The following is a 13,979-nucleotide window of genomic DNA, read 5'->3' on the forward strand; positions in this document are numbered from 1 at the left end:
TCCTTTTACTTCTCTGCAGATGCTCAGCCAGCTCCTCCTGCTTCATTCTCCTCAGGAAGTCCACTGTGATCTTCACAAATGCCTCTCTGCTGCTCCTCCTCTGTTCATCCTCCTCCCTCTGACTCTCTAAGCATTCTGGGTAATCTGGACTCAGAACCTTATGGATCTTCTGCAGCTCGTTCTTCACAAAAGTGATGATGTTGTCCTCCAGCAGCTGCAACAGAAAACTTTATCAATGGGCCAATCAGACTGAAGTCATGGAGCCAAACATCTCATCCATGTTGGACACACTGTCAATCCACTGGTCTACAAAGAGCAGCATGGAGATGACTGTGAACAGAATAGATGTAAAAGTAGTTGTTACACATGTACAGACCATAAATATGGAGTCCAGGTTTGTTTGATGCTGTTGGGCAGACTGATCCCTGGGAACCTCCGAGCTCTCCTGATCCACTCTGTGGAGGAACCATGAAGAATTAGTCCACAAAAAAAAAGCCTTCACAACAAACAAACCAACAAAAACCACACACATCTCGACATGAATTAGATCATCTGTTGGCTTCTGGAACTTTTTGTTGAAAGGTGTGGGCATAGTCATTGCTGCAATTGACCTTATTTGCATTTGTACTTGTATGAGTTTTCCTTTCAGATAATAAAATGATGAACAGAAAATCAAATATACAAATCATATTCAAGTGTCCTACCATTCATATCATGATGAGTATGCTCTGTTCAGTCTTGAAAAAACTCCAAAATCTTCATTCCTTAAATGTCTTCAAGTTTGTTTTAGATGCCACTGAATTTTAAATCCTTGTGTTTGGTTGTGATCACATTTTAAGCTGTATCATCTTACATGTTGGAGAACTCCCAACCAACCTAGAGCAGTCTGATAGAAATCTGAACATTATCTAGCATCTGAATTTCAACAAACTCTAGTTCAGTCTTTCTTCATAAAGATTAGAAAAAATTGCCAGTGTCAGACCAATGCTTGTGAATGCCTTATGCACACCCTCATTTCCTCCTGATCAGAAATTTGCAGCTGATTGTAAATAAGCCTAAACGATGCAGCAGTGTCGCTTCTAAGGTCAGTATGAAACTGTGTCACACTGAATAATGTGGAGCTGCAGTTGTAGCAGGAGTAGGCCTCAAAATGACTACAGCTAACAACTCCAACTAGAAATCAAAACTGGCACATAAACCAAAACACAATCACTACAACTGAACCCTTCAAGTACCACAAAACCCACAGGCTGAAAAAGAAGAGCTGCACAGTTACAGATTCAAACAACAGTGATTATGAGCTACATTAGCTGCTGGCTAATTTAGAGCTACAAGGGTCAACAACTGAACATGACTCTGATCTGAATGCACAACATTAAAAACCCCAAATGCTTTTAACTAAAGCTCACATACACAAAACAGCTTTACAGAGGTCGTCATTACTACCACATGCTGTTTGACGCGTCGGCCATCTTACTCTAGAGCTTTCTCAGTTTCCTGCCGACCTTAAAAGTTTGTCTAACTTTAAGCTGTTTATCTGCAGTGGACTCTGCAGCAGCCACCAGCTAACTCAGTGGTTCCCAAACTTTTTTTGCCAGGCCCCCCTTTTTTACAAGAAAAATGTTCGCGCCCCCCCCCCCCCCACCTAACCCCCCCGCACAAACACATCCTGCAAACACACACACCCATATTTTGTTTACAAACTCCATTGCGGTTTATTTCACACCTCAAACATTTAGTAAACAATTAAGCAAATGCAAGTAAACGGCAATAAATTACAGGTAGTAATAAAATATACTACTAACTCTTTTACGCTACGTCCACACCTACACGGGTATTTTTGAAAACGCAGCTGTTTCTATGCGTTTGGGCTTTTCGTCAACACGTAAACGGCGTTGCGATTCACCGAAAACGGAGATTATTTAAAACTCCTTTTTTAAGTTTATGTGTGGACGAGGAATACAGAGTTCGTCACGCAACGTCAAAGGTATGTGCCTCTTTTCACGTCACGCTGTGCGCCACGTTATTGTTTACATGAGATGAATTGCAGAATGGCAGATAGAGACAAAATACTGTTAATCTGACTATCTTCAGGTTTTACACGCTTACATATACACACGCAGTTACTGTCCCTCCATTTAGAAAGGCAGAGGCGTCACGGTGTAATTATTTTACGTGTAGTTGTTTTTTTTCCTGTGTAATAATATTCAACATTGCTGTCAATACATTTTTTAAAAAATGCCTCTCTGTGCAAAATGGGTTTAAACACATAAACAGCTGTGGGATACTGTTTGTCCGTGATTTGAACAGGGGGAACAAATTACGGCAGGATCAGCCTGATATTTTTTGTATCCCACTGTAACTTTACTGCATAAAGAGCTAACATGTCCAAAATGTCAGGAGTAGTTAGTTATTACAAGAAGTGTTTGTGAACTAAAAATCAAGAATGTTGGATACTGTTTGTCCGTGATTTGGAGAGCCCAGCGCGTGCTCCCGACGCAGGGAAAACTAATTTTGCAGGGGAGACCTACCTTGGCACTTGTGCAGGTGAAGCCAAAGGGAAGATATGCTTCACCATATTTTCTAGTCTTTGGCTTGGAAGGAAGTTGGTTTGGAAACATATTTGGCGATGCTTCATCTCCTGCTTTGCGTTTGTGTGGGAGCCCCGTCAAAAACCCGTTCATTAGCAGTGTCCAAGCGCTCTTTTTTTTTTTTCTTTTCATACCGCGCCCCCCCTGCAATGGCTCTGCGCCCCCCCTAGGGGGCGGGCCCCACACTTTGGGAACCTCTGAGCTAACTTAACTTAGCAAGTCAAACAGCACAGTCAGTGTGGACAGATGGATGCTGGAAGTCTCCAAACATTTACAACGAAAAGCTTCAAATTTCTCTTTCTGTCAACAGTTCAGTGAGCAGAAAATGAACTGATCTTCAAAAGGCACAAAGGAAGTTGTTTTTGTTTTAGCCTTTCCTTTTTTTTTTAGCAGATTACAGTTTGATTTTTATTTGATGGATTTTCAGAAAAGTGGCAAAAAGTGGAAAGTGACTTTAATTTTTAGAAGTTAATAACCAGTGTTTGAGTCAATTTTGTTGCTCTGAGTTTTATGAGTAAAAGTGAAATCTGTGCAGCAAAGTTAGTGTTACCTCCTCTAACGTCCTACAACATACAGCACAGCATGACTGATGGAAGAAAACACGTACATGAGCATCACTTCCTGTTGGCTCAAGTGAATTTTCAGTAGCTTAGAAACCAAAGGCTTGTTTTTAAGAGACAGTTTAAATGGGACTGAGGGAATGACATGTTTGCACTGCAGTTTTTATCCAACAACATCAAGCAGTTAAATCTGTTCTCAAAGAGTTCATGTTACTAACAACTCACCTCTCTGCAGCAGATTCCTGGTGGAGTTTAAAATCAATGGGTTCACTTTTAGACCAGTCACTCCTTAAGGACACACAGCTGGGTCCAGGTTCAGTTTTGAGTTTCTGAAGGATCCTGATAATTGAAGCACAAATCTTTAATCAAGGACTCATCACATAATATAAAATGCTGACAGAATTTTAGACATTATAATAGTGACTTTAAGTTACATCTTTCTTGATGACCATTTTTGTTGAAATCTATTAATGACATGATTCAACACGGTGTTCATACAGCTGGGTGCCAGTCCAGATTCAGGTCTCCCATTGATCCTGTGAGTGAAGTGTTTTTCATTTGCAGCCACAGAAGCTGATGAAGACTTAGAATACCTTCATCATGCCAAAGAGAAACTGATTTGCAGGCTGAGCATGAGCAGACGGAAACTCCAAACTAGTGATGGTAGTGTAAAAACAGAGCGCCACCCAGAGGTAAACACAGTCTGTGCAGGACTATTGATGGTCCAATGAGCAGCAGTAGATGTTGGACATTTTTTATAGAATAAAGGAATTCCTCACTCAGTGACCTGCTTTGAGATGCAGTTTAGAGACCAGGAAACAACATCAAATCAGACACCAAACTGACATCAAGGAGTTCATGTCACTAATAGCTCACCTCTCTGCAGCAGACACCTGCTGGTCTTTAAAATTAATGAAATGTTCATTAGACCGGTCACTCTTTAAGGACACACAGCTGGGTGGAGGTCCAGGTTGGTTCCTGTGAATAATGATGGAGCAGTGATGTGAGTGCTGAGCTGTGACATGGAGAAGAGTCATGGACAGTTAGAGATGGTGATCTCACCTCTGAGCTTTGGTCTGGCTCTCATGTTCCCCACACAGAGTGGTTTTGGAGGGAGGGACTCCCTCCTCTCTGTCCTCACACTGATCCATGCTGCTGAATTCACATCAGCTGACACACACTTTCTACCTTCACCTGCAGAGGAAAGACAAATCATTCATGTGCACATCAACTGTCAAGATCAGGTGATTCCACTGTGTAGTATAGTACTCATTTGATATGTTTGAAAACTTACCTTTGAATTTAGTGTAAGGAAAGGCATCGGGTGTAAAACTCATAGTTAAATTAAAATGGTGGACGCGCCCATTTTGGCAGAAGTCAATTGATTTCAATAATGAATTAAATGTAGTGTTTAGGGTGTCATTTCCAGCATCTACATGGATGTTAAAATCACCTAGTATGATTATTTTATCTGAACTCACCACTAAATCAGATTAAACACTGAGCATGAGCCGGGTGGATGATACATAACAAAAAAAAACAGTTTTCTTGAGTTTCATAGTTAGGGTGACAAAGGCAAAGATTCAAGCTTTTCATATGCTGTACCCACGTTCTTGTAAGGCATAGCGAATATAAAGTGAATATGTTGATCAGTGTAGAGTAGTGAGGGTGTGCTGGGAACGCCGAGCAGAGACCCCAGTCGGCGAGATCTTCAACACACACCTTTGGCAGAACTTCAACAGCATTCCTAGAGAGACTGAGACATTGAGTCAGCACTTCTATTGCTGAAGCCGCGCCACTGAGCTGTGGCCAAAAGATGGTTGGTGCCTCAAAATCCCTGAAATGTCAACACATTTTGGCAGTTTGTCCAAAGGTTGTCCATTCTGGCTCCAGATGGGTTAATTGCATTAAAAATTTTAATTGCATTAATTATGATGAAGGATTAATCCGTGTTAATGCATGAACTTTGACAGCCCTACAAATAATGTAACTAAACACTTGAAATAAATATAGTCAAGAACACCCCATGCCCCCTTTAGACTCAGTCCTGCTTACTGCAGGTATCACTGCTACATAAAGTACCACGAGGTAGAACTTAAACATAATGCCGTTGTGCTTGGTTGATGAAAAGTATTTGACTCCAAATTTGCTGTATGTTGTATTTAAAAAGAAATGATCTGCTATCTTGAACAAGTCAGCGCTTCACTTCTGATGGAAAAAGGGGCGGCAAGGAGAGGAGGGAGATTTTCACAAAGAGAGGATGTAAACAAGACAAAAAGGAGGATAGAAGCATTCCTGATCATATTTACTCCAGCTCATGTTTCAGAAACAACAAATACTCCAAAGACTTTCAAAACAAAAGTGTCTCCAGCTGAGGCACAAAAAATGTCAGTTTAATGAAAACAAATCACATGAATGAAGAGCTCAACTAACAACTTTTCCTTTATCTAAATGCATCCTTTGGTTTTACAGTATGTACAAACGGAATTTTTTTTTAACTGCAGCTTCTCAAAACTCCGCTCTAACATCATTTTCTCTCTCACACTGACTCACACCTGAACAATGAGGCTGTGCAGCATAGTTTTGTCACAAACACAAGAGTGATGTAAAGTTTGTCTTGATATAATAGCTGAACATCAGGTCCAAACATCACAGAGCAGAAAAACAGTCAAAGTGTTAAAGAAGGAACCAAAGCAAACTTACAGTTTCTTCAAACACACACGCGAACAACAAGCTCCACTCCACACCTGGACTCTAAACACGGACACACAGGTGAGTTGCTCCCTGGAAGGAGGCGTAACATAACACCTGAACACTGTCAGAGTGCCACACCTTCATCTACTGATTTACAAATATGCCGTCTGACTGCTCAGGCTGAGTTTAAAACATGTTAAGCACGTGAAGAACAGAACAGAATCCATTTCCTCTTCAAACTGCTGTCAGACATTATCTACTGCACTCTGATCACATCACTCAGACCAGCTGCTTTCTACAAAGTCTCATCAACAACATCTTTAGAAACAAACATCAACAACCAGGAAGCAGCTTCACCTCTGATCACACACACACTCAACTCTACTCACTCACCTGGAGGATCAACACTCAGGTAAAGGATGCAAATGGGTTCGTTCTTCAAAAGGGCAACCCGTCCGCGGTTTGGTCTTCCATTGATGACACAACACTCGTATGTTCCAGTGTCATTAATCGTCACATTCTTCAGAATCAAAGACACGTCTCTATCCTTCATCTGTCTGTCCTGCAGATCCACCTGGTTCTTAAAAGATGGATGCTGTTCATCTGGATCAAACTGTTCATCTCGGTACAAGAGGACATATTCATCTCCAGATCAGCTCTGCTCCACTCTGTAACTATGATGTTGTCATTCGGAGCTCGACATGTCAGAGTGATGTTCTGTCCAGACTCAGCTGTGATAGTTTTCTGCTCTGAAAGAGGAAACAATTCAGAGCAGAGAGGTTATTGAATTATTTGTATTATTTTAATGTATTGTATTATTGATCTTTTGTGGTTACCTTATTGCTATGGTGAGTGACTGTGTATTTTCACTAATCAAGAATCCTAATTATTAATTACTTTATTGGGAGGCTTTGTCTTTTACACATGGGATCAGTTAATGGCATTGAGTGTGCCTATGGTACTGAGTTATCCATGAGGCAATAAGGTGGAGTTTCCGGGCCTCCAGAGGTGGAGGTAGGTGAAAATAAAAGAGGGAGAAAATATGAAGTGTTCATTGTGATTGTCACCATGAGGGCAAATGCTGCCAATGCATCACAATGCAACTGCAACCCCATCAGCACATGTGAATATTATGACAATATCTACAAAAAATAAGATTGTTATTATGCAGGCAGCTGCTGTATCATAGCTTAAATTTATACTGTAACCAAAAAGCTTTGTAGCTGTATACTGACTCCTGAAACCACAACACATCACACTGACACACACATTACAGTTCTTTGTCTCTGTGGTTCAAATTGCAGACCAAGCACTTATGTTCACACAAACAACAACTTGTGATGCCCTCAAAGACATAAACAAACTGAATATGAAATATGAAAATAAACATTTGAGAAGTAACATTTAAACAATGCAGATACTGTTTATTTCTCTTAATAAAAACTTCCTTATAAATCTCACCCACAGAGACAAACATGAAGACACCGACAAACAGCAAAGCCGACGCAGTAACAGCAATCATTTCCATGTTGTCCAGGTCTGCTGATCCGACACGCTGATTTTCAGAAAATCCTTTGGTATCTCCTGTGACAGAATAATAGAACCTGACTTAAAAATCTGACTACATGAGATTAAATTTAAGGATTAAATAAAACTACAAGATTTGTCTTTCAGACACTCATCCAAACTCAACACTTCTTAACATCTCTGAGGGAAATCACATCAGAGTGACGATTGGTTTGTTGGACAGCAGGAGGATCAGAAAGTGTATCATCATTAAAGAGCAGAACAGGTTCAGTTCTTGAATGATCTCCACAGAAAAAAACAAACATATTTACAGTGAGAGACAAAGAAGTCGCAGAAACAGACACAGAGAAAACTGACATGACTGTAATCAGAGTAGAGGAGAGTAACTGAGTACATTTCCACTTGGTTGAGGTGATTTTTTTTCTTTATGTTTGTGTTAATCGACTGAAGCTCACAGACTTCAGTCAACCTGTCAGATTACCTAAAAGACTGAAAGACGTAATTTTAAACACTTACTGTTGTTCTGAAGGATCTCTGACACCCTCAAACACTCTTCTGATCATCAGGATGGAAAAAAATCCACACAAAGATTTCTTCAAAACGTGTCTGAGGTCACCTTGTTAAAGTGTTCTATATACCAAACAGCCTAATGTTAATGTTTGGCAGTTATATTTCATTGGGTCAATAACAGACAAAAACAAAAAGATATTTAAAGATGGTACAACATGTGATGGAACAGGAAGAGAGAGGAGGTGGAACCAAGAGGAACCACTAAATTTTCACTTCCTTTCTTTGTGCTGTCAACATAAATTTAAAAAAAGAAAAAGAAACTGTGGTCATCAAACAAACACTTTAGATGGAATCAGTTGGATGTGTTGGACAGACTGCGGTGGAGGAATCTGAAGTACAGGAACAAGGGGAGAACATGCAGGCACTGAAAGATGGTGGATTCAAACACAGGATCTTCTTGATTTGAGGCAGAAGCTTTCTGCCAACAATGATAATAATAAAAACATAAATAATAATTATTTCCTTCATTTGCCTTTGAATATAACTGTTGTAGATGCTCTTATTATTAACAGCTTGTAAATGTTTCCAAATATCCAGTGCAGAGCTGCTGTTGAGTGCTTTCTGTTTGTGACCAGATCAGGTGTTGCTAATTAAAAGTGTCCATGTGAGTTTTAAAGAGTGATATCTTATCACATGAGCAACCTCTGACTGTATCAGTATCAGTCTGCAACAATATCATTCACTGCTGTTGTATCGTCTTTTGTTATCTAAGTGAATGCCCAAACAATAAACGTGTGTCATCTAGATTTTATTTATTTATTTTTATTTATGTATATATTTTATTTATACATTTATTTATATTCTTACATTATTTTTTGTCATTATCCTCATGATTGGTTATATTTTTAAGGATCATGACATATGAAAACAGAGATAACTACTTCTGGTTTGAAGACTGTAATCTCTAAATTTACTTCAATGCTCACTATTAGATTCGTCTGTGGTCCAGTCGTAACCTTACCAGTGTGACAACACTGCCACCATGAGGTCAAATTGAAGTAGTTTAAGTTTAAGAAGCCACAGTGTTGATATTCAGCACAAAGAGAAAAGTTCACTTGTTTGAATTTATGGTAAATGGTCTGTATTTGTATAGCGCTTTACTAGTCCCTAAGGACCCCAAAGCGCTTTACACATCCAGTCATTCACCCATTCACACACACATTCATACACTGGTGATGGCAGCTACATTGTAGCCACAGCCACCCTGGGGCGCACTGACAGAGGCGAGGCTGCCGGACACTGGCGCCACCGGGCCCTCTGACCACCACCAGTAGGCAACGGGTGAAGTGTCTTGCCCAAGGACACAATTTATTTATAATCATAGTTTTTAAAAATTCTGACTGTAAACAGATTTTACAGCTTTGATATTGTTTGACACTCGATATCAGGTGATAGGGTTTAATTTAAAGGTTTCTATGTCCCTATGAGCCATTTACACTGACCAGTGTTTTACTTTAACTGTAACACATTCATTCATGATAAGTTTCCATTTCTTTTATTGAGAGAAAAAAAAATACAAAAAAAAAATCATTCGTTGTGTTTCAATGCATATTCACACAAAAGTACATTTTTGTACAACCGCTTGAAAAGACATTTAAAAAAAAAATCGGGTGGCTGTAGCTCAGGTGGCAGAGCAGGTCAGCCACTAATCAGAAGATCGGTGGTTCAATCCCAGGCTGGACAAGATACTAACCCCATGTTTGCCTACTGGTGGTGGTCAGAGGGCCCGGTGGCGCCAGTGTCCGGCAGCCTCGCCTCTGTCAGTGCGCCCCAGGGTGGCTGTGGCTACAATGTAGCTTGCCATTGCCAGTGTGTGAATGGGTGAGTGACTGAATGTAGTGTAAAGCGCTTTGGGGTCCTTAGGGACTGAGTAAAGTGCTATACAAATGCAGGCCATTTACCATTATTTAGATCCAACAGATAAATAACTGAATGTAAAAAATGGCAGCCCTCAGGCCAGGTTTGATAGAGATATATGCATGCATTATGAAATTTATGTATCCCAGATAATTGTTATTCATCTAGTCCTGGCAGACCACCCACCCCCCTTCCAAGTTAACTGCAGCCCACAAGAACTAGTGGGGGTATTTACACACTCACAACCAGTGTGGGGTAAAAAGAGCCACCAAAAACCTGTCAGCCTGCACAGATACAGATGTGCTGAAAGCTATAAGACTTAGAAGCTCTGCTTATGGAGAAACTTTCTAAGCCTAACAGGGGACAGGTACTCCTGCCCAAATAACATGATATAACCCCACATACAGCCCAGCCATAAAGTGAACCAAGTCATTTAGTTAAAGACAGCATAGGACCAAATGCATGTAACCAGCCTGCACCAACCTGACATTTCTTCCTCCTGAATTAAATGAATGGACGGATGAAAGTTAAATGACTACAAACCTAAAGCCACTAGTTCCCACACTGGAGCTCCCTGACACTGTGTTTACTATACTGATTTTGTACAGTTGTAACAGGCTAAGCTACCTGAGAGACTGCATTGAACGATTGTTTCTATCTTAATGGTTTCAGCTCAGATGTTCTGCTTTTTCCTTTCAGTAGATCGAAGCAGCTCGTGCTCTGTCTGCTTCCATTTTGATGGCAAGAAGAAGAAGAAGAAGAAGTAGAATGCTTCAGCGAAGTGCCGTTCATGGTCTCAGTGAACAGTGTGCCGATCATGGTCACACACTGCATGTGGTTTTAAAAGCAACATTGTTCACCACAACAATGGAGATGTGTAATTTTAGTTCATGCTACGGTTTGTTCTTGAACATCAGTTCTGTTTTCTGCTTTGACCACTTAGACCAAAAGAGTGTTGTTTTCAGATTCTTTATTTTAAATCTATGAAGTGCCTGCTCATTTTTTTTAAAATTAAAATTAGTTTGACATAAATGTTGGTGTTTGATGTATGATCTTTTAATGCTTACACTACACTGTACACGTCTACATTAGAGACATTTCTGTTACCTATGTATGAGACTGGGCTGCTTGACTACGATTTGGAAGTGGATGCAAAATCACACAGATCGTGCTATTGTTTGTTTTTTAATATGATGGACTGAACACAGGACGTATCTGACTAAGCAAAGATTAATCTGATCTCATTTCTACCTGTCTCTACTGTTTCAACTGTAACTGTCAGGATATATATTTATTCCAGCTCTCATAGGGCAAAGGAATGACTCAGACTTGTCAAATGTTCTTTGATTAGATACACAATATGAAGTTCATAATTTTCTTACAAATAAAACTATAATGACAAACATGAACAGCTGTGCTTATTTCTAAGACATGAATGTAAACAATTTTGTATTTTTAATGTGTTCATATTTAGACAGTGTGCATTTGTCGGCTGAAACTAATGGTAAACCTGAGGTGATGGTTAACAGAAAGTATATATAAATATAAAACAATATTGAAGTAATGTCTTTACCCTGTGCAGCGTGTGGACGCTGTGCACGCAATCACCTTAAACATGCACCGCTAGCTCACGTGACTGACTCTGTCTCCATGGTTACATTGTATGTTATTAGCCATAGCTCTCTGCAGCTGTAACACTTTGCAAATCATTTCACGTGTTTGATTGTTATGAAGAAAGAATATGTTTTTAAAGACATGCTAGGCTGTTGCTATGGTGGTTGCTGTGGACTAGGGTGGACCGCGCGTCCGATTCCTGTTATTAGCTGTCCGCCGTAGGAAGGCTGCGTTCCGTTTAGAAGTAGCGACAGTCTGCCGTAACTCGAACTCAAACCCCGCTTTGTTCTTTAATTAAAGGGCTTTTACAGCCGTTCATGACACGCACGCACACACATAAAGCACTTTGCCTCACTATGACAATGCAACTTTACTAAAACCTTTAAAGTATTTGATATGAAATAGAAAAATGAAGCAACCAGAGATTTAACGATGAAGACTCTGGGTTGTGTAGTTCACGTTTTACAGTCCTGAATGACTCTCTGCACATCTATATAGTTTATTGAAGAAGAGTTTAGAATGCACTTTACATTTAGACTGTTGCTGTTTAATTTTTTACATTGTTACTGTGTTATGTCATGAATAAGGTTCACCTGCTGGGGTTTGATGGATCAGCTGGACAATACAGTCAAAGACAAACTTCATTCATCATATGCAAGAATCCAAGAAAAGACTGATACTGAATATGAATATGAATATTTCATGAAAATCGAATTATAATACGAATTTCTAGGTGTTTGTTATATCCAGCAAGAGATTGATTACATATGTCTGAATTGCTAACCCTAACCCTAGCTCAACAGACCACAATGCCCTGGACTGTCACTATTATTACATGCTGTAAACATAAGTAGCTTTGATCACAGTTTATGTTGTAAAAGAGAAGGAATATTAAAAAAAGATCAACACTGTGATATTATTTCTTCCAAACTGACCAGAAACATGCTTGTCAGACTCTCACAGCACAGGATCAGATTCACTGTGCATGACGGCTCAGGCCAGTGATGTTTGTTAGATTGTCAGTTGTTTAGTGCTTCTGTACAGTTATGGTCACCGTCTCTATTTCAGTATAATTAATATGCAGAAAACACTAAAAGTTGATTGTCTTCCAATATTCTAGCATAATTAGAAAAATTAGACTTTGTAAGTACATATTGTTACAGTCCTAATGCCAATATGATTCTTCATAACGACTGCTTTGAAATACTGAACTTTAAAATTTACCTGATGAAAGATAATTTACAGTGGCAGTCTGTCAGGATAATTCTGACTGTAAGATCACTGTATTAATCTGAATCCTTCTGCAATGTGCTGTGAATGAATGCTGATGCAACTCACTGTGGGAAAGCTGTTAATAAAATGAATCTGTGACACATGCAACACATTCACAGAGGAAGAGGACACAAAGGGAGGACACGCAGAGGCTGTGTTAAAGTCAGAAATCCAAACCTTTTATTCTTATATTCCAAATATCCTTGGGCAAGATACTAACCCCATGTTGCTCTCCGATGCATCCATCGGAGTGTGAATGTGTATGAATGTTAGATACTCAGCACTTGAAACTTAGAAGTGCCTGTGTGATTGGGTGAATGAATTAGTTGTGTAAAGTGCTTTGAGTGCTCAGACAGAGTAGAAAAGCGCTGTATAAGAACCAGTCCATTTACTTTTAATCTGTTGAAGTTTATTTTCCTACAGGTGTGGCATTTGGCCCAATCCCAAGTCAACCATCAGATTTAAGAGGGAGTTTCTTCTTCCGTGCATATTTCAGCTTAGTTTTTCTCTTGTGCTTTCATGCTTGCTCTGGTTTAGCTGTGGTTAACATCACAGCACTATAAACTGTGGGTTTATCTGCAGACATACAGACTCACAAAAAATATTCAAGAGAATTGTTGTGAGTCCTCAGGCTCCTCCCGTTTCACTCTGGGACAGCCTTCATGTCTGAGCAGGAACATTGGGATTGAACCTTTTACTATCATTGATAAAAAGTTATGTATTAAACACAATTCTACTATAAAGCATAGCTGCAATGTGCGTATAACATACGTCCCAACAACAGTCAGCTCTCTTTTTCTCAACCTTCCTGTTTCCACTACAGCTGCTCTTTTTTTTTCATTTCCATATGTGTAAGTCAGCAGAGGTTGCTGTCAGAATGCAACAGAACTATGGATCCTAATAAACTGCACACAGACAAAGCCTGTGCAGTGACGTCCAGAGAGGGACAGTGTCTAAAGTGTTGAAAGCGATGCTGCAAAACAAAACAAGAGACTAGAGCCTATCAGGAAAACTAGTGAGTGGACCTCTGATTAAAGAGTTTCTACCAAACTACAACTGCAGCTGAACAAATGAGCTGTTGGTGGAATTTTACACTCTGAAATATTGAAAGATTTAAAGGATGAGACAGCTCAGCACAACATGTTATTAATTTCACACATGAAGTGGTTCAGTCCAGTCAGACTTCAGTTTTGCAGCCACCGTCCACATCCTGCCTCTTCAACTGGTCGTCACGGTAATTCTGGACTTTCCTCCAACGAATCCTGAAGTCTGTCAGTCCTTCTGACAGCATGAG

The 13,979-nt window shown here is 39.8% G+C and overlaps 1 long non-coding RNA gene across 1 annotated transcript; it reads right to left on the minus strand.

Annotated features, from left to right (window-relative positions):
• Positions 1-6,265: 6,265 nt before the first annotated feature.
• LOC112844257 (uncharacterized) lies at positions 6,266-8,036 on the minus strand. Its single transcript, XR_003217003.1, has 3 exons — positions 7,889-8,036; positions 7,307-7,429; positions 6,266-6,594 (listed from the first exon to the last, which is right to left on the minus strand). It is a non-coding gene; the product is annotated as an uncharacterized LOC112844257 (long non-coding RNA).
• Positions 8,037-13,979: the final 5,943 nt, after the last annotated feature.

The sequence above is a fragment of the Oreochromis niloticus genome, linkage group LG3 (assembly GCF_001858045.2).
Source record: "Oreochromis niloticus isolate F11D_XX linkage group LG3, O_niloticus_UMD_NMBU, whole genome shotgun sequence".
NCBI classification, from domain to species: domain Eukaryota; kingdom Metazoa; phylum Chordata; class Actinopteri; order Cichliformes; family Cichlidae; genus Oreochromis; species Oreochromis niloticus.